The sequence below is a fragment of the Candoia aspera genome, chromosome 13 (assembly GCF_035149785.1).
Source record: "Candoia aspera isolate rCanAsp1 chromosome 13, rCanAsp1.hap2, whole genome shotgun sequence".
NCBI classification, from domain to species: Eukaryota; Metazoa; Chordata; class Lepidosauria; order Squamata; family Boidae; genus Candoia; species Candoia aspera.
The window spans coordinates 5,626,240-5,650,869 of record NC_086165.1 but is presented as its reverse complement, the minus strand read 5'-3'; the positions used below and the strand labels follow the sequence as shown (position 1 = coordinate 5,650,869).

The 24,630-nt window shown below is 48.4% G+C and overlaps 1 protein-coding gene across 1 annotated transcript in view; it reads right to left on the bottom strand.

The window, feature by feature from the left end:
• The window catches only part of CSK (C-terminal Src kinase), a 47,383-nt gene extending 24,012 nt beyond the window's left edge, over nt 1-23,371 (bottom strand). Inside the window, exon 1 of the mRNA XM_063313910.1 lies at nt 22,984-23,371. The gene's annotated coding sequence lies outside the window, so the exon portion shown is untranslated. The remainder of the gene's footprint in view (nt 1-22,983) is intronic.
• Between the last annotated feature and the right edge of the window lie 1,259 nt (nt 23,372-24,630).

Sequence of the window (24,630 nt, the reverse complement as noted above, 5' to 3'; positions counted from 1 at the left end):
ACTGGGAAGGTTGCAAATGGTGATCACGTGACCCCAGGTCACTGCAATCATTGTAAATACATGCTGGTTGCCAAGCAACCGCATTCTGATCATGTGACCGTGGGGGAACGCCGCGATGGTCGTTAAGTGCGAGGACCAGTCGTAAGCCGCCTTTTCCAACATACAAGCCCAACTTATTTCACAGGTGGACAAATATTTATAAACGATTTATAGAGCAATGCTTTCCAAACTGGGCACGTTCTAGAAGGGTGGACTTCAATTCCCAGAATCCCCCACACAGCAGGAGGATCACTGAGACTTCTGGGAGTTGAAGTCCACCCCTCTGAAAGTGTGCCTAAGTTTGCAAACAGTAATATACTAAGGCATACTTTACATGTAGGTTTAATCATCCCGAGACAACCAGCTAATAAGTCATTTCTCTGGATATTAATTCAGTTCTTCTCCGCTGGTTTTCCATTCTTTCTCCTGGCCCTCCTAGATAGCTCTTCAATGTTCAGCCCTCACTGGCATTAATATAACCCTCCTCCTCCTCTAATTCTAATTCTTCATCACCATTTGCAGCATTTTGGTTTTGTTGACTTTTTGGGAGGTGGGTGGATTGCACATCTCAGACCTTAGGATTTCTCAAGCACTACCTTCTCCATCAAATATGATACTGTTTTGGTTCCTGGAAGATTTCCCCCTCTGGAAACACTGCAAAGGGTCGCAAGGTCACCTCTGATTGACTGGAAGACTGACCAAACAGCCACCTGGTCATTTAAATTCAGAGGGGCATAAACCTTGCAAGGGGAATAATGAGCTGGGGCTATTATATTTAGGCTGCAAATATCTCAACTGCCACTAGATGGCGATGGGAACAAAGCATTGGCATTTTCTGGGTCTCCTTGCTGTCACCTAGTGGTCATTTGGAACATTGCAGCTTGTCTTAAACCAGCAGAGGAGTCCCTGTGCAAGGCTGCAGGGCTCCTGTCAAGCCCACTTGCAAGGACCGCAGGCTCTCCTGCATCGGTCCATGAACAAGCATGCCTTTGTCCCTTCGGCCGGGAGCCGTCCAGATGTATGAGGTCACTCAGAAGTGGCATCCATCTCAGCTTGGGAGCAAAAAGGCGTGGGTGGTCATGGCAAAGCTCAGCAAAAATGCTAGCAAGTGTTTGCAGTGGGCCTGGGGTGGGGGGCAGGCTTAATTCACTCCCTTGGGAGACAACTGTCCTTCCTTCCCAAACCCTTCTGAAAAAGGTCATGCTGTAGAGCAGTGTTGGCTGGCTGGGGAATTCTGGGAGTTGAAGTCTTCAAGTGGCCAAGATTGAGAAACACTGCTGTAGAGCCTTTCCATGATCATATTGAGTGTCTTTCATCACAGACTGGAGTCGCCGTCCTTCGCTGGTTGCCCTCCAGATGCTTTGGAACAGCAATTCCCAGCATTCTCAGCATGGCACAATGCCATTTTGTCTTTATGAATCCCTCTGCCAGGTTAAAGTAGTCGGAGAAACTATGACTCATTCAAAACCCCAGGAGAAAGAAAAGCCAACGTTAAATCGTTAAGCAAATTAATGTTTTGGTGCTTATCTGTTGCATTGCTCTGAAACCTGGCCACCTGCTTTGTGCTGGACATTTTGAAATAACAGAAGAGAACACAACAGGCGTCTTCTCTGTAGAAACGCAATTCCGGATCACAATTTTGAGGAAGGCAGCAAAGTATAGGAGCGGTTGCTCCCACCCACCCACCCACCCCCATTCAATTGTGCCGATTCTTGGAGCCTGCCTGGACAAGTCCCTGCAATTTTCTTGGCAAGTTTTTCAGAAGTGTTTTGCCATTGCATCCTTCCTGGGGCTGAGAGAGAATGACTGGCCCAAGGTCACCCAGCTGGCTTCGTGCCTAAGGCGGGACTAGAACTCATGACCTCCTGGTTTCTAGCCTGATACCTTAACCACTATATCAAACTGCAAAGTAGAGGACCAATTGCTTAACTGACCTTAAAAAGAAAAAGGTCTCTGCTCATTTATAGCCCAGAGTCACAGCCACACAGACCAATCAGCTCGCCTAGGTTTCCTGACCAAGCAGAGTAAAAATTCCAAAGAAAGAATGATGCATATAAGGTAGCATTACAGGACTAAGGATGTAGCAGCAGCCAAGGAGAAACAAACAAACAAAACCCCATACATGCCTAGTTTAGCTAGAAATTTCAAACTAAGCGTTCTTGATATTTTAAAAGTGCAATTTTACATTCCTAGGAAAAAGAAATAAAGTGACTCATTACTTTTGTAGGTTTTTTTGAAATTACTAAAAGGCAGAGTTCTGAAAATACACTAAGCAAGATAATCTGCAGCCATACGAAATACTGGAAACGTGAGAACAATCATATCTAAAAAAAAAAAACTTGCTTTCCTGGTTTTAAGACATCATTTCCTCTCTCCCCTCTCTGTTGCCCAAATGAGATTCTCCTCTCCATCTCTGGTGTGTAGATGTATGACCGTTCAAAGATGTACCTGCACACGCATACAAGAGAGGGTTCCATGGCCAAAATAGCATCCCAACATGGTGGTGCCTTGATATTTTGACATTGCTATTTAAAATTGCTAATCAATGGTTCTATTTTGTAAGGCACCCGGGATGGGTTTTCTGCACAGGATAGGGGTTGAGAATTCACCAAATTCAGGGGGGGAGGGGGAGGGAGGAGAGGGGAGAGGGGAGGAGAGAAAAAGGGAGGGAGGAAGGTGGGAGGGGGAAGACGAAAGGAAGGGAGGGAAGGAGGGAGGGAGGGAGGGAAGGAGGGAAAAAGGGAGGGAGGGAGGAAGGAAGGAAGGAAGGAGAGAAAGAGAAGGGAGGGAGGAAGGTGGGAGGGGGAAAAAGGAAGGAAAATAGGAGAAAGGGGAGAAGGGAATGGATGTGCTTAACCGTCTGCAGGATACGTGCAAAGAATCAACGAGTGCACCTTTTCCCCTGGCACAATCTGAGTATTAAAGATGCATTTTTAAGAAGGAGTGCAGACCCTTTGGGATTCAGCAACAACTGGCTTTTGCTGTTCTGCCCCGGCCAAGCCCTGCACCCACACAGCTCCCCAGAGACAAGGAACCCCCAAGATGCTAATACGGCTATGAAAGAAAGTCCTCACCCACTCACTGCCCGGCCAAGCGGCTCACACAGAAACAGTACAGAAGTTTGGCTGCTGCTTCACGCCCACTGGTGCTCAGCCGGCCTTCCGCTTAGCTGCACATGCCCCAAATTTAACCCCTCGAGCACCCTGCCCTAGAAAAACCCTCCATTCCAGCCCTTTGTCTTCACCACATATCAAGAAAAGACTTCAATGATCTTCCTGCTGCTAATACATTTGAACACTTGTAACAATCCTTGGAGAAAAGCTGGTTTGGGTTTGAATTGGAAGTGGGACGGGGAGAAGGGGTGGCAAAAGCAAAAAAAACTGCCCTTCAGGATCCCAGCTGCCCCCACCCCAGGATCTCCCATTCCTTCTGTGCCCCTTCCCTACCCTTCCCAATGCTCAGTTATTTTTCAGTGGGAAGTTGTGGGAATCCGTGGCTATGAGCCTTTAGAGTGGTCCAAAACCGTGGACCTCAGCCTCCAGGGACTCAGCCCTGTGATTACCAAACTGCACATTTTTACAAGGCCGAATTATTAAATACACAGGAGCAACTGTACCATATTAGCAGCGGCAGGCTGGGCTTTGCCCTCTATTTTGACTGGCCCTGCCAACCCTCCAGAATGGAGCTCCTGGAGAGCCAAAAACACTCAAAGCCATTTTCACGCTCCTTCTGAATAAAGTGCCACCCTCCACTGGCTGCTTCATACCCTTCTCTGCACAACTGCAGCTAGACAGATGTTGCCCACATTCACGGCCAATGTATGCTCCCCGCATCTTCGGCTCCAGGACAACAAGTCAGACCGAGGCTGCAACATCAGTCAAGCCAGATTTTGTTGCAAGCCAGCAGGTGCTTGCAAAAAGCGTAACCCAGTCTGTTTTTGCAAACCGCAAGTTGAAAAGAGAGAGAGGGACAGAGATGCGGGGCTGTAAAACTGCCAATCTGGTGAGGATTTTTCAGCCAGGGAGTTTTTTCTTTCTTTTTTCTTTTTCCAGGAAAAGAACCAGACCTTTGTTGACTCGAGAAAAGTGCATCCGGCCCGTGTGTTTCCACCACGCTTTTGAATGTGGTTATAAGCCTCACCCCAAGACCCAGGAAATGCAAAACATGGCAGCTGTACCAAAAGGCCCATTCGCTCCTGACTCTGCATGTGCAGAACAAATGCGTGATTTGCATTTTACTCAACTTGCATCAGGAACGGCACTTCCATTTTAGCAATTAAACGCAACCATCAAAAAGCAGAGGGATTCTTTTTCTCCCTTGAAAGAATTTGATGCTTTGGCTCAGCGGACGCAACATGCAAATGGAGTCGGGCATGTTGTGGTTCAGTGTGTTGGGAGCATCGACTTCTGGAATTGGACCTGGGGCTTCTGCCAATAATCTGGGCGGAGCTCTTGAAGCCTGGGTGGACCCAGACGGGGTCTTCTTGGCACGTGCCAACAAGACTGGAAGGCATCTGTCACACGAACCACGGTTCACCCCTGTGGGGGTAGGGCTTGGTTTTCAAATATGGTTTCTAACCTGGGCTTAGGAGCACCCTTTGCCATGGCTCGTGATAGAGAGTTGCAGCATCAAACCATACTTCCAGAAGGGAGAGGAGATGCGCAACCGGATGGTGCACTGGGGTTGGTTAAGCCAAGCAACCCCATCTGCAGGTAAGAGGCAAGTCTTCCATAGGTGACTTGCCAGAGGTCTCAGGAAGGTTTTAATCTGAATTCCAGGAGGGCCACTCCCAGTCCATAAGGCTGAGTTTGACAGCTACACTAAGTTCTCTCACCCATGGTTTGTGGACGAAAGCCATAATGGTTAGGCTCGCAGAGCCATACCCCACGGCTTAGAAATACCACCCGCTAGGCCAAAACCAAACACCATGGCCAGCTCTCAGATGGCTAGGAAGTTGCATTATACCAAGCAGTGGTGGAAATCCATGCATCATTTAGGAGCCCCAGACAGGAGTAAAGAGGCCTTCTTCTGCCTGGAGCTCTCCAGGGATGGGCTAGACTTCAGTTCCCAACACCCTCAGCCAGCATGGCCAGCAGCAAGGGACCGTGGGAGCTGTTGTCCAAAAGGTCAGGAGGAAACCAAGCAGGAGGTCCACCCCTGGTGGAGACAGAAGATAGGTCTATCTTCTTGGCTTAGTATCATGCAGGATCTTCTCCTCTGTACTCCAGGAAGATGAAGGACAGCCAACATGTCTTTCCATTCATGCTACATCCTCACTTGGTACAATGGTCTCTCTGTTCTCTGGGCATCAAGCTTGGAGGCATTCTCCTCACTTAGGCACGCACACACACACACACACACACAAACCAGTCAGGCTGACTGGGAAGACAATCCCCAGAGGAGATCCCTGGAGCTTCTGCCTGCTTCTTGACCACAACAGGATTGAATTTCACAGACCTCGCTCTTTCTTCTAACGTCACCTTTCTTCTGAGCTCCAGGCCACAGGGGGCTTTTCTCTCACACCCCAAGGACCCCGAAAAGCCCCACTGCTTTTTCTTCTTCAGCTGTTTTTGGCTTTCTTGGGGGGGGTTAAGAGTTGATTTTGCCTCTTAGAAGACCCCAACCCCAATAGAAAAATCAGCCCAATTGCTGGAAGGAGGGCTTGGGGCTTCTAATGGGCAAAGAGTGTGCCTCTTCAAGATCTTTAATCTCCAGACCTCTCAACAAGGCAGAAAAGGGGCTGATAGTATCTGCCCCACATGCTCTGGGGACCTCAGATGGGGTGAGGGGACTCAGTGCACCCATGCTGCAGAATCCTTGTACAAACGACGAACCGACTCATGGAGTATTGTGTACAATTCTGGTTGATGCATCACAAAAAGATTATTATGGAGCTAGGAAAGGTACCAAGGAGGGCAGCCAAAATTAAGACAAGGCAAAAAAACTCACATTTGAGGCCTTTTAGTTTAAGGAGAAAAAAAAAAAGACAAGTACAGGTAGTCCTTGCTTAACAACCATTTCTTTAGTGACGGTTCGGACTTACAATGGTGCTGGAAAAACCGACTTGTAACCGTTTCTCACGCTTATGACTGTCGCAGCATCCCCCACCCCGGCCACGTAATCAAGATTTGGGCACTTGGCAATCAGTTCACATTTATGACAATCACAGAGACCCATGGTCACGAGATCACCAGTTTTAACCTTCCCAGCCGGCTTCTGGCAAGCAAAAACAATGGAGAACTGCATGATTCACTTAACAGCCACATGGCTCACTTAATGCCCACAGTGATTTGCTTAACAGCCGCCACAAAAAAGGTCATAAAATCGGGTTGGATTCACTTAATGACCACTTCGCTCAGCAACCAAAATTCTGGTCATTTTCTCCCTTTCTCATCATACTGCAAAAGGAAGAGGGGCCGACCAAGGGCAAGGTGGATGGATGATACTCTAGAGGTGACGGACTCGTCCCTGGGGGAGCTGGGGGTGTTGACGACCGACAGGAAGCGCTGGCGTGGGCTGGTCCATGAAGTCACGAAGAGTCGGAAGCGACTAAATGAATAAACAACAACAAACTCATCATACTGAACCTGGGTTTTTCAATGACATGGCATGGGCAGAGTGGGGGAGGTTCAAGATCGAGGGAAGGAAGTAATTAGTCACACAGCTAAACTGGGGGACTCACTGCCACCAGATGTGGTAGACTCAGAAGGGGAAGTGAAGCAGAGGAATTTCACTTGCTGTTGGAGCGGCCTTTACCCTGATTTCTATCAAGTCAATGCCGGAACAGAACGATGCCCCAGAGAAATCTTTGATTTCATGCATTTTGGGGGACGGGGGGCTGTGCAGGGGAAGGAATGACAAACCTGGGATTCTGTCACCTGCTTCAGGGTCTATTGAATAACGTTCCCCAAAACTTCCTCTCCCGGGGTTCTGCTGGTGATTGCGTTGTATGGCTTTAAATTGTTTTTACCGCTTGTATTGTTTATATGGCTGTTTTTGATTTTTTTGGTATTGTTTATGTTTTAATTGCAAGCCGCCCAGAGTCACGAACGTGAGATGGACAGCTATATAAATCAAGTAAATCAAATAAATAAATAAATACTTCAGGCACACCCCCTGCTTTTTGGGCCTCCTCAAGAGCGTCCTGCCTACAGATCAGCTATAATCACAGGCTGCGTATTGGAAGAAAGAGCATGGTGAATTACGTTATGGTTTTCAATAGGGGTTTAAAGTGGTTTTACATGTTTTGTTGTTATTTATATTTCGATGTTTTAATTGCTGTGATGCTGGGCGGCTATACAAATTCAATCAATCAATCAATCAATCAAGCCCACTCCCAACTTCGCCCTTAAGCAGCTTCTTCTGAGGAGGAAAAGCAGTGGAAGAAGAGGCAGATCCATGAAATAGGGTTCTGATTTTCCCCTGGTGCTCTTTGCTTTGGGGGTGGCTGGAATAAGAGAAGTTCAACTTTCTGCGTCAGAATTAAAAGCTGTTCTCCATCTGTTAGGTTTTGGAACATGCTCTTCTAAGGGAACGTGATTCGCTTGCCTCCCATCTGACGTTTGGGCCCGTGACAATGCCAACCGAGAGGAAAAGTTGATAAACAAGGCTGGGGAAAGTCAATTTCCAAAGGGATGTTGGCTTTTCCAAGCTCATTAAAAACACAGACATGGGCAGCCACTGGATGCTTGACTCTCAAAATGTCATTTAAAGAGACTAAAAAGAGGACAAATGCCAAGAACCCTACCCTTGGGGGCATTTACCTGGGCAATAACAACTGTGGCACAGCCTTGGGGGCAATAACAAAAAAAGCTGGCCACATAAACCAAATTCTGCACTGAAATAAAAAGAGCTCGGATGACGTAACCTAGACAGCACAGTAAAACAAACACATTTCCATACCTCCAATGGGTTAGATCTACTCATGCTCAGGACAGACCCATGGAAAGCCATGGGAATCAATGACCGGGCCTACCACCACCTCTATGTTTCTTCCAACTCTGGCCATGCTCAGGAAACATGGAAAATGTTCAGTTCCTCACACACTGGCCACACTGCTTCTGGCACTAATTTTTCCTTTTCTCCCCCGCATTCCATATTTATTTTTCCTTCTTCCCCTCAATTAAAGCTCCCAAAGAAGAGACTGAGCCAACCATAAGCAACACAATGCTGTGCAAAGGGAACATGTTTGACCAACAACGTCCTGATCCAGGGATGCGCCCTATTTATGCTCTAATGTACTTGTGAATCCAGCAACTTGGGACAGGGGGATCTCCTTTGAGAGAAAACCAAAATCACAGAAGACAGCATGCAGTCAACCAATCTCAGCAGCCTTGTCCTTGAATTTTTCGCTTCCCTTTAAAAACAAGTTTCTAGTCCCTTTTACCGGGGGAGAAGGCAAAAGGACGAAGGAAGCAAACCGCTTTGGAAGAGGATCAGAACAGGCAAGGGGAACACCCATGATGTGCTTTCTGGCTCCCCACAGACAGGATTAGCAGTGGTGGGGTCCGAAAGGTGTGTCTACCCTAGAGCAGTGCTCCTCAACCTTGGCAACTTTAAGCTGTGTGGCCTTCAACTCCCAGAATTCCCCAGCCAGCAATGGGGAATTCTGGGTGGAGAATGCTGGCTGGGGAATTCTGGGAGTTGAAGGCCACACAGCTTAAAGTTGCCAAGGTTGAGGAGCACTGGCCTAGAGCAAGACACGGGACAGCCCAAGGTAAGAGTCCTTTTTGGGAGATGGGGGGCTACAGCAATGTGTTTTGATAAAGAAATAAAAACAGAGGTGTCCTGCTGAGGAGAAGGAACAATAACAATGTGAAAGCTACAGAGCCAGTGCTGGCAAGAAGCCCTTCCTGGAATATCGGGGAGGCAACAGCTTCAGCAGTGCCTGCTGCAAGAGGAAGTCAAGATGCCAGTCAAGATGCCGGCTGGGAAAACCCAAAGGAGAAGTGAATGGCCCGCTTCTCTGCCCATCAGCATCTCCACCTCTCTTTCCCCCACGCAGGCCTCAAGAGAACGTGGCAACGGGGCAGGCCGGGAGCTGCTGTAAATCTTGCCCTGCTTAGCCTCCCTGCTGAAGGTCTGACCTGCGGGCAGCCTCAGGAGGGGCCAACGGGGCAGTGGGGCAATTGGGCTAGGCCACAGGTTAACCCTTTCAGCCTCTCCGGTTGTTGACCGAACTGGCAGGGCTGTTGTACAGATTCTGAATTCTGGGGAGAAAGCCCTAAAGGAAGCACGACTGGAATGTCGGCCTTCCCAGGTAGACCAGACAGGAGACACGGCCAGATGAGCTAATTCTGATTTATTGTAAGGCTACATTAACAGAATCTTGCAAGTCTGAAAGTACAATTCTCCCGCCGTCTCCTTTACAGCCCGAGAAACTAGGGAGGGTCCCTCCTGAGCCTCTTGCCCTGTCCATTATGCCACTGTGGGATAGGATCCCTCTTATCTGATCATTCCCTCGGCAGCAACCCGTCTCCCAAGGTCACTCCCTGGAATGAAACGATTCCAATTAATTCCCAGGCTTGGATGTCTGAGCATACAACACAGCGCAGAAGTTTTGGGGAGGGGGAAAATGTATTATCATGCAAATGACCCCATTTGCAGATTTGCATCAGACAGCCCGAGACAGGAACAGAAATGCATCATCTGCACTATGATGTCATGCATGATGCATGCACCATCATTTTGACATCATGGTGGATCGCCACCAGGCTAAGGAATTATCGCGGGGGCAAGAGCCAAGTCCTCTCTTCCAATCAGCCGGAAGGCTGGTGGTGATGTCATTGGAAGAGTGATGATGTCATAGGAAAGAGGGGAGGCCCTATTTGGGTCTGGGTTTTTAATGGCAGGAACCAAAGCAAGAAGTTCTAGAAGGCAAACTGGTCCGGATACCCAATTCCTTCACTCCCGAAAATGGTCCAGCTGTGTGGCCAAATTCAATCATGTAATGGCCAAATTTCAGCAGAACAGTTCTAAGCCTTTTTGAGCGAGGTACCTTTTTTTTTTAAAAGGGTGGAAATAGGGGAGATTTGCCTCCCGGACGCCTCCCACCTCCATTTCCACAAATCAAAAAAGTCCAAATTAAAACTGTTCAGCTGAAATTTTTGCCCCTTGAATTTGGGTGGTGCACTCTCCAGGTGCAACAGGGATGTATCAACCTGCAGGATGCCCACCCTGGTCATAAGCCATCTTGAGGTGTGTGGCTTAGTCTGCAGCATGAGCCCAGACAACGGCGATGTCTTCAAAAAATCATGGTTAATAGAGCTTAATAGAGAGACTCTCTTTCTCCCGCCAGCCTGCTAATGGATCCGGCTCTTGTGCGCTCACCATGAGAAAGAAACTGTTCCAGAAAAGTGTTAAGTGTTCCCAGCTTACAGACACACACATGATCGTTCATTTTAGCCTTAACCAACGATAAAGAACACCCAGCAAGCTGAGATGCGGAACATTAAAAAGCAGCACCTTGTTCCAAATTTGCCCGTTTAAGCCAGAATTGTCAGCCCCGCTTCCCAAGGCAAGGTTTTAAAAATTAAAAAATAAGAGCTCAGTGCTCTAAACCGAACCCCACATTCTCTGCTTAGATGTCTCAGCCCTACTGCTGAGCAACAGGGCTTCTCTGCTCCTTTATTGATATAAACCAGTCCATTCAGACAACATTCACCTATGATTGGTGCACTCACTCACTCCCAAGAGCCATGCAAAGCAGAAGAGAACTGGCATGGGGAAGCTTGCCAACCTACCCCCTCCCCTTCCAGGCCAGCCCTACACATGCCAAGACGCCCCCCCCCACAAATGTTGTATATTCTGCATTCCAGAGCCGGTGGCCCTCAAAAGCATCATCCTGTACGAGATAAAACATCAGGTTTCTCCCAAACATCCACTGCCTCTTCATCTTTTCAGCAGATGCATAATTGTTAGGCATCAAGGTTTCTGTGTTTCTCCCCCCCTCCTCCCCACCACAGATGCCAGCCCCAAGAGCACAGGGCTTCCTGGAGAGAGAGAGACACCCCCCTCTCTGCCACGTGAATCTCCTCCGTAGGTCTGCTAAGAAGGACGAGGCTTCAGGTCCAAGGATTCATCTCCGTGGGGGCCCAAGCTCTGTGCTTTCAGGCCCGGCCTTGTCAGTCAACGCCAAATGCAAGAGAGATTTTTAAAAGGACAAAACCCAGACTTACAAGACTAGAGCAGAGGCTAAGATGCATCTTGATTGTATAACCAGGAGCGCACTGAACGCATTTCGAAGACACCCCGCCATCACGCAGCCGGATAACCAGCATTCATAGTCTCCTGCGGTTCTTAGGGGAAATTGGGCAGGGGCGGGGAGCACAGAGAGAGATCGAGAGAGAGAGAGAGATCTGCAGGATCTGTGGCTTTTGCAGCAAGGAAAGTGAAGCTGCATTAACCCAGCCAGGAATCTCACCCCAGCGGATCCTCAGCTCAGCACCGAGTCCCTGCCACATTCACAGGGCACTTCTGCAGCAAAAGGGTGCATTGCAGTTGCAAAGCCAGGCAGCTGCCTGCTCCGTGTGCAAATGCTGGTGCCAAGCTGGACAAGGTGGTGGTCTGCCCGCCCCCTCTGGACAGGCCGTCTCGGTTCAAGAGGGGACCTCAAATTCTATCCCATGATGTTGAGGCTGGAGAGATAAAACCACCCTTTGGAGAGGAGAAAAATAAGAATTTATCACTGCTGAAGCATTTTGAAGATGCTCCCTTCCTGGGGATGATCTGAGCTCTATCAAACTTTCCAATTTAAGGAAAAAGTAAGAGGCCATGCTGGGAAAAAAAAGATTCTTAAATATTTGGGCGCTGGACAGAGCTTGGCTCAAAATCTAATGCAAAGAAAAAAGGGTTTGCAATCATTTTTTTACTTTTCTGTTTATCTAAGTCAGTGTTTCTTAAGGCGAGGACTGAGGACTCCTGGTGGGGGTCCCCCAAGACCCTCTCAGGGGTCTGTGAAATCAAAATTATATGCCAGATATTGGAGATATTTGCAAACATATAACACAATACCCCTCTTCTCGTTACTATTTTTTTATTTGTTAAAAATATAGGGTTTTTTCATGAAAAATACTTTATTTATATTAGTATCTAATGGGTTTAATATTGCTATTTTTACATGATTCAATAAATAAATACTCTACACGTGTCCATTTTAATTCTTAATACGGTCAATATCAATCAATGCAGCCCATGCACACAAAAGCTTTTTTGGGGTCCTCCATAATTTTAAAAGTGGAAAGGGGTCCCAAGAACAAAAAGATTAAAAAACACTGATTTAAGCCAACAAAGGGGGAGGGCTGTCAGATTTCTGCAAATGTGAAATTCCCACCACCTAGCCAACACCTCCCTCTTCTGCAGCTGGCTCTACCATGATTCACATACAGCAAATTAAATTCAGTATTAGAATGGAAGAAATTATTTTTCAAGGAAAAAAAAAATCACTTTTAAAGAGCCCAGTTAGCACCTGGTGGCTTCCATTCAATCTCTGGTGGATGAGCTTCTTTTATACCTGCCCTTGGGAGCCCTACAAGGAAGTAAAAGAGCTGGGCATTTAGGATCCTCATGTCTCAGAGATGTTTCCTAATTACATTTAGCCTCCATCTAATTGGGAAATAATCTAATAGCTCATAAACAGATTAGAAAAGAAGGCGTATACCTGGATACAAAGCCCAGAAAATTTACTGTCTAGCCAAAGAGTAGAAAACTGCAATACTGACCAGAAAATGCATCATCCTTTTGCATAAAAGAAAGACTTCAATATGTATAGACTGTTTTCATTATGAAGCTTCCAGCATCTAAAATCTGCCCATTCAAAACCACTGCCAACTTCCCCATGTGATATAGACCACCCTAACATCAAATCTGCCCTCCTTCCTCATAGTTATTCTGTGGAATAATATTCATGCTTTCTTTAAAGGAATACTTCAATATTCCAGGTCAAGCTAGCCTTATCTAAATTGTAGTCCAAAACATGCTGTGCAGCTGCCCCAACTCTGCCATAGCCTAGTGGCACAAATTTCGTTCCCAAAACTTCTGGGCAAGGACCACACTGATGGGGGATACTGGGAACTGAAATCCAAATATTTTCTGAGCATTGAGGTTGGAGAAGCCTACTCTAGACTGTTGGTATAGATATGAATCTGAATTCCAGCCATCTGTGATCTAATCTGTCCCCTGAATTGCAGCCATCTATAATCTAATCTACCATTTGAATGCAGCCATCTATCATCTATGGCTTTCCAGTTTCATTTTGGTCCGTTTTACCGAAAGGATTTTTAGCTCCCAAAATGCCACGAAAGATCAACATGGTGGCATCATTTCATGTCCCATTTCCTTGATGGTAGGACGGAAGCCCTCCTGAACCTGTCCAAAAAACTTAGCGACGAAGCCGCAGGGAGAAAAGAGAATTCAACCGCCACAACGGGTAAAGACCAGCCTTTGAGGAAGATCTGCAGAAATATCCTAAGAATCCAACAAGAATTTCTTCATTCTGCCTGCATGGATCACCATAGAAGCAGCAACAACTGCAACAACAACAGAGCAGAACAAAAACCTCAAACACCCACTTTTAACATTTTTGGACGTGCTGGAGCATGAGTCAAAAATGGGATGGGGTGTTAAGCCGCCTGGATTGTCCAGTTCCATATTTTTGCAATGGCTTGCCTTACCACCCACATGGTGAAAAAGACAGTATAGATTGCCCTGATGCCTAAAGGGCCTTCCAGTTAGAACCCCAGCTTCCCCAATGGAGCCAGCAGATCACTCCCAAGGTCGTTGCTCATTTGAGGTATGCAACACCAGCACTGCAGTCTTAAATGTGGCCATGTCCTTCCCAAGGAGACTCCATTCCACCCCAGTATTTTCAACTCTTTCCCCCATGCCCATCCATCTGCAATGAGCAACTGTCTTTCAGCTGTTTAAGGATCTCTGCCTTGGAGGGGGTGAGGGCTTGGAAGGATTTTGGCTGAAGGTGTTTTTTAAAATTTAATTTAATTTAATTTTTTTATTTTATTTTTGGTACTGTACAGGTAGTCCTCACTTAATGACCATTCGTTCAGCAATGGCTTGGACTTACAACAGTGCTCTTGCGGCCAGTCCTCGCACTCAGGACCATCGCAGCATCCCACGGTCACACGATCGCCATTGTTGACCTTCCCAGCCAGCTTCCAGCAAGAAAAATCAATGGGGAACGGCATGATTCGCTTAACAACCGCTGCAAAAAAGGTCGTAACATCAGGTCTTAATGACTGCTTCGCCTAGCAACCAAAATTCCAGTCCCAATTGTGGTCGTTAAGCGAGGACTACCTGTACTTCTGAATTGTTACTGGTCTTTATTTTTTATTTTTGGTACTGCTGTAACCTTTACTGGTCCTCCCTGTGTGCTCCTACATCCCTGCCATTCGCCTTCTTTAATCGTCCCAAACTTTCTGCACTTTCACAATTGGGAATCTCAGTATTTTTAATTTTTCATAAGTCGGTCCCTGTACCTTCTCTCTTTCTCTCTCATATTCTTTCTGGATTCCTGTCTCTCCTCCAGCTATTACGAATGCTGTAATATAGCTATAATATTTCTGTACAAACTTCCCAACTGCAGCAAGTAACACATTTATGGACAATGACGTTCACCAAAGGCTACCAGTCACAAGCCTATCCTTGCCCTACATGGAACAAAATGCTGAGGGACGCATGTGTAAGAAACAGGAAGGGGATCTACATTAGCTGTGGGCCTAATCCTGGTCCTCTGCCCTGAACTATTTACCAGTGAGCGTTCCCTTCCCAGCAGCCACGTGTTTTTTTTCTTTTTTATCAGCGTTGGCGTTTGCTCGTTCTGAACCCTTAACACGTCACCGCTGCAGGTTCTCCAATGTTTGATTTAAACCGTACCCATTTTTAGTATGCATACGTACTTCCTTCCTAACAGAAAGGGACTGATTCTGAATGAGTGTGCCTCCCACAGGGTTAGTATCTACAGATCACAACAGCCTGATGCTGAGCAATGGCCAAACCTACTTTTCTTGTTCTCCGCAACCAGATCGTAGTTGCTTAATATACAGTTACTTCCTCTTTTCAAGGGTCACTTTTAGATCATCCTCAGTTCTGCTCTTGGGTTGGTTTTCTAAACGCCACATGAGGATATCTTTGACCCTAGACTAGCAGCCAGAAAATATCCAAGAGCAAAGGCAGAAACTCTTTACAGCAGGGTTTCTCAACCTTAGCAACTTGAAGATGTGTGGACTTCAACTCCCAGAATTCCCCAGCCAGTCCACACATCTTCAAGTTGCTAAGGTTGAGAAACCCTGCTCTTCAGTATTGACAAACAGTTGCCCTGCCAACACAGAAATCTATGGAGCACCATTGGAGACCAGGGTCCTGTGTGGGTTTTCTTCCCATGACCCACTATTCAATCTTAATTGGAGACACCAGGGAATAATGAGCTATTCCCCCAAAAATGCGGGATGACCTACAATAACACGATAGGGAGAAGAGATAACAGAATGTTTTGCCCCATTTGGTCACCCAAATGCACTCCACAAGAAGAGCTACTGCTTTAATTGGACAGATTTCCATGATAAACAAGGGAAGGTGCCTTCAAGAAAGTTGGGAAGTGTGCAGGGGGGAAACTCATTGACATCTTCTCCCCACACACTTCACCATTGACCTTATGGGCAACTTCCATTGTTACAACAGGAACAGTTTTTGCTGGTTATTGACATGACTTGAGAATGTGAACATGAGTCCATGAGTCCATGGGAACCATGGGCTGCAAGCAACCATTTTGGGGTTTATCTATCATGTTTTCAGGTATACATCCAACCAGAATTCAAGGAAGCTTTCAAACCATGTCTAGATTCTCAGCCACTGAACTTGTTTGTATTGGGAAGAAAACTATTGATGTCATCTGGAAATGGCTTATCCCTGTATTCCTGGACTGCAGTGTCTTCCTGGGTAACTGAAAGTTAATGAAAGCTTCCCTGGCCAACGTTATTCTTCCTACTATGGGGATAGGAGGACAAGTATGGGATTAAGCAAGGAGAATCCAAGGCTGTCCTGGGAATTAAGGTGGATTAATTGAAATCATCACAGAAAAGACCCAGTTAAAATGGCTGATCTGCTGAGGTGGACTGTGATCTTCAAAAACCTACTTGATTTTTATATATTAGAATCACTAACCACCATGGGCCGGCTTCACTGGGAATGCTGCCATATATAGAAACAATCCAAATTAGTAACATCCCTGCTCCATGTTATGGGATGAACTGCTGCTGGGAATAAAGATGCCCCTCCTTCTTACAGCTGAGGGGAGAACTCTAAATTATTTGTTTACCAAGGCCTTCTAACTGTTTTAATTGTTTCAAAGGGAATTAATAATTAATGATTTAATAGCGTCTTACATGGCACTTTTATCGTAACTGTAGTTTTGTGAACCTCCCGGAGCCGCTAAGGAAGTGGGTGGCATACAGACTCTTTAAGAAATAAATGAAATCATCAATCCGTTAGTCTCTTAAGAGCTCACAAAATTCCTTGTTGTTTTTTGCTATAAAAGACCAAAACAGCTACCACTTGGGAAACTGGTTTAAATTAAGCTTCCCATGTTATAATTCACATTCTCCAAATAAGAACATCAGAGGAGCTCAGCCGGGTGAGACGAAAGGCTTACGGAGCCCGGCATCTGATTCCCAGAATGATTCAGAGACTCTATCCAGCATGAAATAGATTTATCCTTTTTGAACAAAAATATTGGGTCATCGCAAAGACAAGGGCAGACTTCATGCCTCTTGCTAAGCCACTGTTTAACCAACAGTGGTTAAACAAGCCTCACTGGCTGGGTTCACACTACACCGCAGACCCTAGATGACGAACTGCAGTGGCTGGATTCACACACTGTGACCTGAACCAAAAAGAACTACAGGTAGTCCTCGCTTAACAACCATTCATTTAGTGACAATTCGGACTTACGACGGTGCTGGGAAAAACCGACTTACAGCTGGTCCTCACGCTTACGACTGTCACAGCATCCCCATGGTCACATGATCACAATTTGGGCGCTTGGCAACCGGTTCGCATTTATGACCATTGCAGCGTCCTGTGGTCACATGATCGCCATTTTCGACCTTCCCGGCCGACTTCTGGCAAGCAAAATCAATGGGGAGCTGCATGATTCCCTTGATGACCATGTGTTCACTTAATGCCCAAGCTGATTTGCTTAACAGCTGCCACAAAAAAAGCTGTAAAATCAGGTTGGATTCGCTTAATGACCGCTTTGCTTAGCAACCAAAATTCTGGTCCCAATTGTGGACATTAAGCGAGGACTATCTGTATGTGAAGGGTGAGTACAACATGTGAAGCCAGTGTCAACCAACAAAGGATCGCTACAGGAGCAACGTTTGGATCCAAAGCTCCCTTGCTCACTTTGGATCATAATGCCACACTCCTCTAAGATCCTGTCTGATGGCACTGTTGCGCCATGATTGCGCTAGCCACGCCAGCTAAACCAAGGTGGAGCTAGCTAACTTGGGAAGGGGCCACTGCTGCTTCATCGGGCTGCTTGCCATGCAAACACGAGAACAAAGACCTGCCCTGCGCCAGTATCTCAGCAGGATGCAAACAAAAGCTTCCCACCAACAGTGCAAAACAAACACCACAAGTGTGAAGCTGCAAAATGTGCTGCTTTCACAGAAAAGGCTGGGCCGGCTGGGTGCCGAGCTGCAGAGCGCCTGCTGGAATCCACTGCTTGCAATGAATTTGATTGGGCTTGGATGACATCACGGGCAATTGTAGCAGCTGGCCACCGGGGAGAAAAATTATATATCCGAGCTTTATCCTGAGGGATAGGCCAGGATGCGATAAATCCCAAAGGGGGAGGTCAGCGTTATGCCCAAAGGAACTCTTAGCTAGGCAAAAAAATCACGACCTTGCAAAAGGCATTCAGGGGATGCAGGCAAGGCCCAGCTTTCATCTGGAGCATCGCAAAGCACAGCCAAGATCTCCTCTGGCGTTAGACAAGGAAATCCGTCATCCGAAAGGAAGAAGGCTCTTTAAAGGGATATGCCGCGGACAACCAAATTCAGCCAGGGGGTTCGGAAGGACAGGGAAACCTCGTTTAAACCGACTAGCTAGCAGAGAGGGTTCTGTGGGGTAGAAGGAAAGAAACGCTTGCCATTCAGCGGCCAACCCCCCATGCAGAAACCGGAGATGGCCTGCTTTGAGACTCTTAATGCTGCTTGGCGAGGCCAAGTGATGAAAACTTGTGCTGCTGCGCTGGGAATCCATCTTAAATAACCATCATAATTTATCTAACTTGCATGTTGAAGAATGAAGGTGAAGGATGCTGCACCAGCCTTGAGCACTCGACCTGGACCTCCCCGTCTTTCTTCCAAAAGCTTTCCCGGAGCAACAGTGCCATGACCTTGGTTGGCAGGGCTGCCCCCGCTAGTCCTATCCTTGCTTGATCAGATCCCCCTATCTAGGTCTTTGCCAACATCTCTTAATGCCTGTTTTTTGTGGGGGTGGGGTGCCTTCAAGTCAGTGTCGACTCCCGGTGACTGCCTGGACAAGTCCCTGCAGTTTTCTTGGCAAAGTTTTGCAGAAGTGGTTGGCCATTGTCTGCTTCCTAGGGCTGAGAGAGAAGGACTGGCCCAAGGTCACCCAGCTGGCTTCGTGCCCAAGGCGGGACTAGAATTCACGGCCTCCCAGTTTCTAGCCCGGTGCCTTAACCACCACACCAAATTGGCTCTCTACTTGCCAGATATCATTAGCTCAGCATTTTTCACCTTAGAATCTACAGATACCTTAGATCAGTGTTTATCAACCTTGGGAACTTTAGCTGGCTGGGGAATTCTGGGAGTTGAAGTCCACACATCTTAAAGTTCCCAGTTTGAGAAACACTGCCTTAGCAAGCAACTTACCCAATTCCCAACCAACATGGCTAATTGTGAGCACTGGGGTCCATCACAGTTAGAGAGTGCCCAACCAGGGGAAGCTGCTCCTGATGGCTATTACCAATTTTGATTTATTCTTAAAAAAAAAAAAAAAGAAACACGTTGGGGAACTGCAGGGCTTTAACAGAGGGAGGGAAAGAGAGAGAGAGAATCACATTTCTGCCGATTTCCTTTCAGCGTACAACCTTCCTTTTTTCCTCCTTCATATAAATCAGTGTTTCTCTTCCACCCGGCTGGGGAATTCTGGGAGTTGAAGTCCACCCCACTTACAGCCACTGAGCCTGAGAACCACCGAGATAAATTATTCAGAGAGGCCAGCCCAGCCAAATGAACACAGTCTAAAAAGCCACGGTTTGAAGATCTCAAAAGCCATCCTGCTAATGCTTGTGTGAAACAGGAAGCAAGCCTCATTAAAAAAAAAAAAAGGAAACAGCAGCAGATGTGTGCATCTAAGAGTGAGAGAGAGATTCTGCAAGGTAGACCCAGGGCCATTTGTGCTTATTCCTTAATGATGTGATTAAATTTATATCCCACTTTTCTTCGAAGGAACACAAAGTGATGCTCAGCCAATGGCCCCTGCTCATAGCAGAGCAGAATGCCTCACAGGCTGAATCTCTAACATCCCAAAGACTCCACAGATGGAGATGGCCCTCTGCTAAATGGGCCATAAGACTGATCCTCTGCCTGGATTTTGCGTCACCCTAAGCCAGCCTTTCTCAAGCTTCTGACCCTGGAGGAACCCTTGAAATATTTTTTCAGGCCTCGGGGAACCCCTGCACGTTCAGGCTCAAATACAGGCCACAAGTTACACAATGATTGTATTTGTTTCATGGGTAGGCCTGTATGGATGCATTCATAGTGTTCTTGAACTGAAAATAAAGAGTGAAACTTACCTCTTTAAGGTGAAGTTGCCCGAATTTGAAACAATTTTTTAAATAAATCGTAATCTCCCAGGGAACCCCTAGTGACCTCACACAGAACCCTAGGATGCCACGGAACCCTGGTTGGGAAACCCGGCCCTAACCCATTGTGACATGCCACAAACGGTAGGGTTTACAAAGCAATGAATTAACGCACCGCGTTAGGCTTTAGCCTGGGCACAAAATAAGGAGTGACAGAGAAGAGGAAAAAAAGAATGCAAAGCACTCTGTTCAGCATCCTAAGAAATCTAGACTCTGTGGTCTAAGAAAACCATCTTCCCTCCACTAGATAAGCAAGGCAATTTGCTTTTGCGCTCTGCAAGTGTCAGGTCTGTGGATCCATCACAGGCTTTCACCAAAAATCCCAGAGATCTCCGAATAGCCAATATGCCTTTTCCACTGCAAATTAAGATCCAGAAAAGCATTGGATGGATCTTACTCTTACACAAATGATGCACAGAACTCAGGGCACAAGGATCCCTGACACTCAAATCTGAAATTCTCTCTCCTTGTACTTTCCCGAGAAACTCTGAGTTTTTGCAGGCTTGGGATATTTTTACTCCAATAAATTTCTGGTGGCCTGATGTTGGGGACAAGAGTTTGCCTTATATCAACAGGCCACAAATACCATTCGAAGACAATCACATATGTGAGATGGGTGGCCACATAAATTTAATAAATAAATAAACTAAGCCTGGCTGCTTCTCTACAATAGGCTGTTAGAGACATAAAGCATCTCAAACCTCTTATTTGTCATTTCCTTTTAGGGCTCGGAAAGATCTGTTCTTCCTTCTTAAAAGTCTTTTCTGAGTGGTAGAAAAATATGACTTAAAATACTGTGGATGTCTGTGGATGTCATGGTAACTTTACTGGGGTCCATCAACCAGTATAAAACAACATTCAGTGTCAAAAATACAGCCATCTCATTGTGATGGTAGTCTAGTCCAGCATTTCCCAACCTTGGCAGCTTTCAGATGCATGGACTTCAACTCCCAGCATTCCCCAGCCAGCTATTTGCTTAGCTGCTGTGATGTCACAGAAGGGTCTGTCTCCCAGACAATCCAAGCCTCCCCTGCTAACTACTTTCATTTCTAAATGCCCATCCAGCTCTCTAAACCCGCCTATGCAACAGTGAGGGATGCTGGGAGTTGTAGTTCACAAGAATTGGAGGGCTACAAATTCACCAGTCCAAAGTCAATAGATCTCTGGGGACAAATTCCACAATGAACTGGCAAGGACAATCTATTTTCCTTCTATATTGTATATTAATTCCAACATGCCCTTTTTGATTTCCTGCAAAAAGAAAAAAGGACGTGATGCCTGACACAAGAAGCATGTTCTCCTCGGGTTTTCAGCAATAGGAAAGGCTAAGCATCCTGATTCAGGGGGATGCTTTACACTGAATACTTAGCCCGGCTGTAGACACTGTGGGAGGGAGCCGTGTTCGTCTCCAGTAGCAAAAAATCAAAAGAAATCTGGTGGCGCCTTTTCCGACGAACACATTTTATTAAGGGTGAGCTTCTCACGAAAGCTTCCGCCTTCCAATAAAATGCGTTTGTTGGAAAAGGCGCCACCAGATTCCCGATTTACCGCAACTGGTTTAACTAGCTGCCCCCAGACATTTCGACCAGCTTTGACGCTCCATCTTTGGCTATTTTCAGATTAGTTCTCACGATCCATCAGCTCCCCCAAGAAGCCTCACTCTGTCCTTGCGTTTGCCATCCATCTGGACGGCCTGGGTGCCAAGGCGCTGAATGAGCCCACAGACCCCCGTCTGGTCGCCTGCAATATGACTCACGGATTGTGGCCAGAGGAGAAAGGAAAGATCGCAACCAGCGGCCATCAATAGCTTTGTCGTCTTCCTGCCCTGTGAATCCAAAGAAATCCTGCCCAGCTGAGGAGCACAGTGGTGCGGCTGTCCGCCCACACTGGGGACAGGGAGAGCGGAGCTCCCCATTCACACAGAGGCCAAAGGGCCTGCTGGCATGCCGTCCCCACGGCCTTGACTTGCACCACCATCCAGCCCAGTTATTCCACCTCTCCTCCAAACTTGCTCCAGCTCAAAAAAGGAACTGGGGAGGGCAAATGCCGGGGGGGGGGGGGGCTCTCTCTACGAAAGCAAGCAAGCTTGCCCACTGAATGCAAAGGGGCGTTAAACCCCGAAAGGGCAGCATCTGAGAACTTTGCCCCAAGCCTCAACCCAGGAGAACCAGCAGACTGCAGGGTGCCTTCCCCCGGTACCTGCCATCCTCTGGAGCAGCTTAACTGAAGTTTCACTTCTTCTGGGAAAGAAGGGGAGGGGGACCTCCTAAGGCACCCCTGCTTTATCACAGCTGCCCATGCACAAGGCAAGGGTCCCGTGCCCTGGAACGATCTCCGTCAGGCCTTTTGGGGGCCAATTCTCTGCCCCCTGGAGGGTCTCTCCTCCTGTCCCATCCTCAGCTACCAGCAGGTTTCCACTTTTAAACCCCGCCAACAGGGCTTCACAGGGGGAAGAGGGGAGCAGCAAAGATCACAAACCAAGCCGGGGGCTTCGCCATCCTCCCCTGCCACATCTCTTTCTTTCGCACCCGCCGGATCTCCCCGTCCCTCGGATCCACACATGCAGGCGGAAGGACGCGCTCAGAAGGGAAGTGACAGGCCTCTCCCGGGCACCAGCGGATTCCCCGAAGATGTAAATGAACGGCGGAGCGCCCTGTTTCCTGGTCGCGCCGAAGATGCGGCCGGCCGGGCTCCCTCTGAACCTACGCGACCTCCGAGACGGGGGCGGGGACTGGGACGGGGCGGGGGGGGTATAAGCTGGGCATTGGAAGGTCTTTTGACAGGCCTGCCCGACTGATAGACGAAATGTATCCCTCCCTCTCCACGGTTACTCCCCAGGGACTAGCCGCTTAAAGGGATTCTCCCCAGAGCTTCCACTTCGGAGAAAAGGCGGCGGGGTGGGGGGGGGAGGAGAAAGGGGCGCCCCTCCGAGCTACGCTTTCTCCCCCAACTTCGGAGGAAAGGGGGAAATTCGCCCTAAAGTGCGCTCGATGGGGGCGGGGGGGGACGGCAGAAAGGGACGTGGAGTCTCCGTTACTCACCGCTCTGCCTCCGCTTTCCGACCCGGGGACGTGGGCAGCGGGGAGGGAGTCGCCGGATTGTCCGGATCCGGGCGGGCTGCGGGGGTTACTCCATGCAGCGGGGGGGCGACCCCCGGGTCCCGGAGCCGCAGGGCCGACGATCGAGGCTCCGAGGGCCGAGGAGGTCCGAAAGGGGTGGGATCAGGGAGGCGAGCGAGCAGGGGGCCAACGGGCGGGCGCGGGACCCGAGGCGGGGCAGGGGGAGGCGGGGGGGGCGGAGGAAAGGAAACAATGTAGCCGCCGCGGCCGCCGCGGAGGTTCCAATTTCGAACGTTGCCGGCTTTCCCTTGGAACGCTGGCGCCGCCCGCGTTCCAGGCGCCTTTCGGGCGGGGGGGGCCGCGAGCCGAGGTGGCCCGAGGCGGCGGCGGCGGCCTCTCTTGTCCTCCCGTCTCTCTCGCGACCCAGCCCCGCCGCTCGGCAGCTCGCCGGGCCTTCTGCTGGCTGCGGGGAAACGAAGCACTCAGCCGCCCGCCCGCCCGCAGCCCCACGGCGCCTGCGCCGCCGAACCTCGGCCTGATCTTTCTTCCTCGCTTACCTTCCACCGCCTTTTCCCCGTTCCCCTCCCAGCGGCGGCGGCGGCGGCGAGCTGGGCGAAGCGATCGCGCCACCTTCCGGGGAGCCCGTGGATTGCGCGAGCAGCCGCCCGCGCTGGGCCCCGTTCTCACGGCGGAGGGGCGATCCGTGTACGGGGCGTACCGTAATATGCGCACGCGGGCGGGGTGAGGAAGGTGGGGCTGCCGGGCACAATCCGGAAACGCGAGTGGGGCGGCGGGTTGCAAGAGTTCGCCAGGGCAGAGGTACTTCTGGAAGCTAGTTCGAAGGTGGGGGGTGGGGGGGGCACGGACAAAAAGGACCTTCCCTGCAAAGGAGCGGAGCGGATGGAGGTGGACTACAACGCCCAGCAGTCCCAGCCAGCGTGGGCTGGAGGGGGATTGCTGGGCGCGGTGGGGAAATCTGCTAACTGTAGCGCAATCTTTATGGAGCGCTTTTCCGCATCGGCTACCTATTGGGCCCTGCAAATTGGACAAAGTAATTTCGCATCAAAACCTTCTGGGATCTAGTAAGCAAGTAGATGCCGTCTCTTAATTAACAGGAGGTGGCTGGGGATTATGGGGATCCTAGTAGAACCACTCTAGGGAGCGTGAATTTGGAATGGGTTCACCTAAAGCAGCATTATTCAGACTTGGCAACTTTAAGATGGGTGGACTTCCACTCCCAGAATTCCCCAGCCAGCCTTGCTGGCTGGGGAATTCTGGGAGTGGAAGTCCACCCATCTTAAAGTTGCCAAGTCTGATTTACACTGATCTAAAGTCACCTCAAAACAGCAAGGCTGAGTACTTCCTTTTTAGGCAAGTGGCTTTTCTTGCGCTGCAGCAGGTGTGTTGACTCATTTTAGAAAAAGATACAATCAAGATAGGGACTTCTTGAACGCCTTTTCTGTCTTCCTGCCCCATTTCATGCAAGAAAAACTCTTGAGGGGCCGAACTACCTCTAGACGGCCTTGGACCAACTTTGAAAGGAACGGAGAGCAAGCAGGAAGTTGGATCCTCCTTTGTTTGGGGCTAAAGAGCCCATTTTAGCAATGGGGCACAAACGGAACAAAAGCC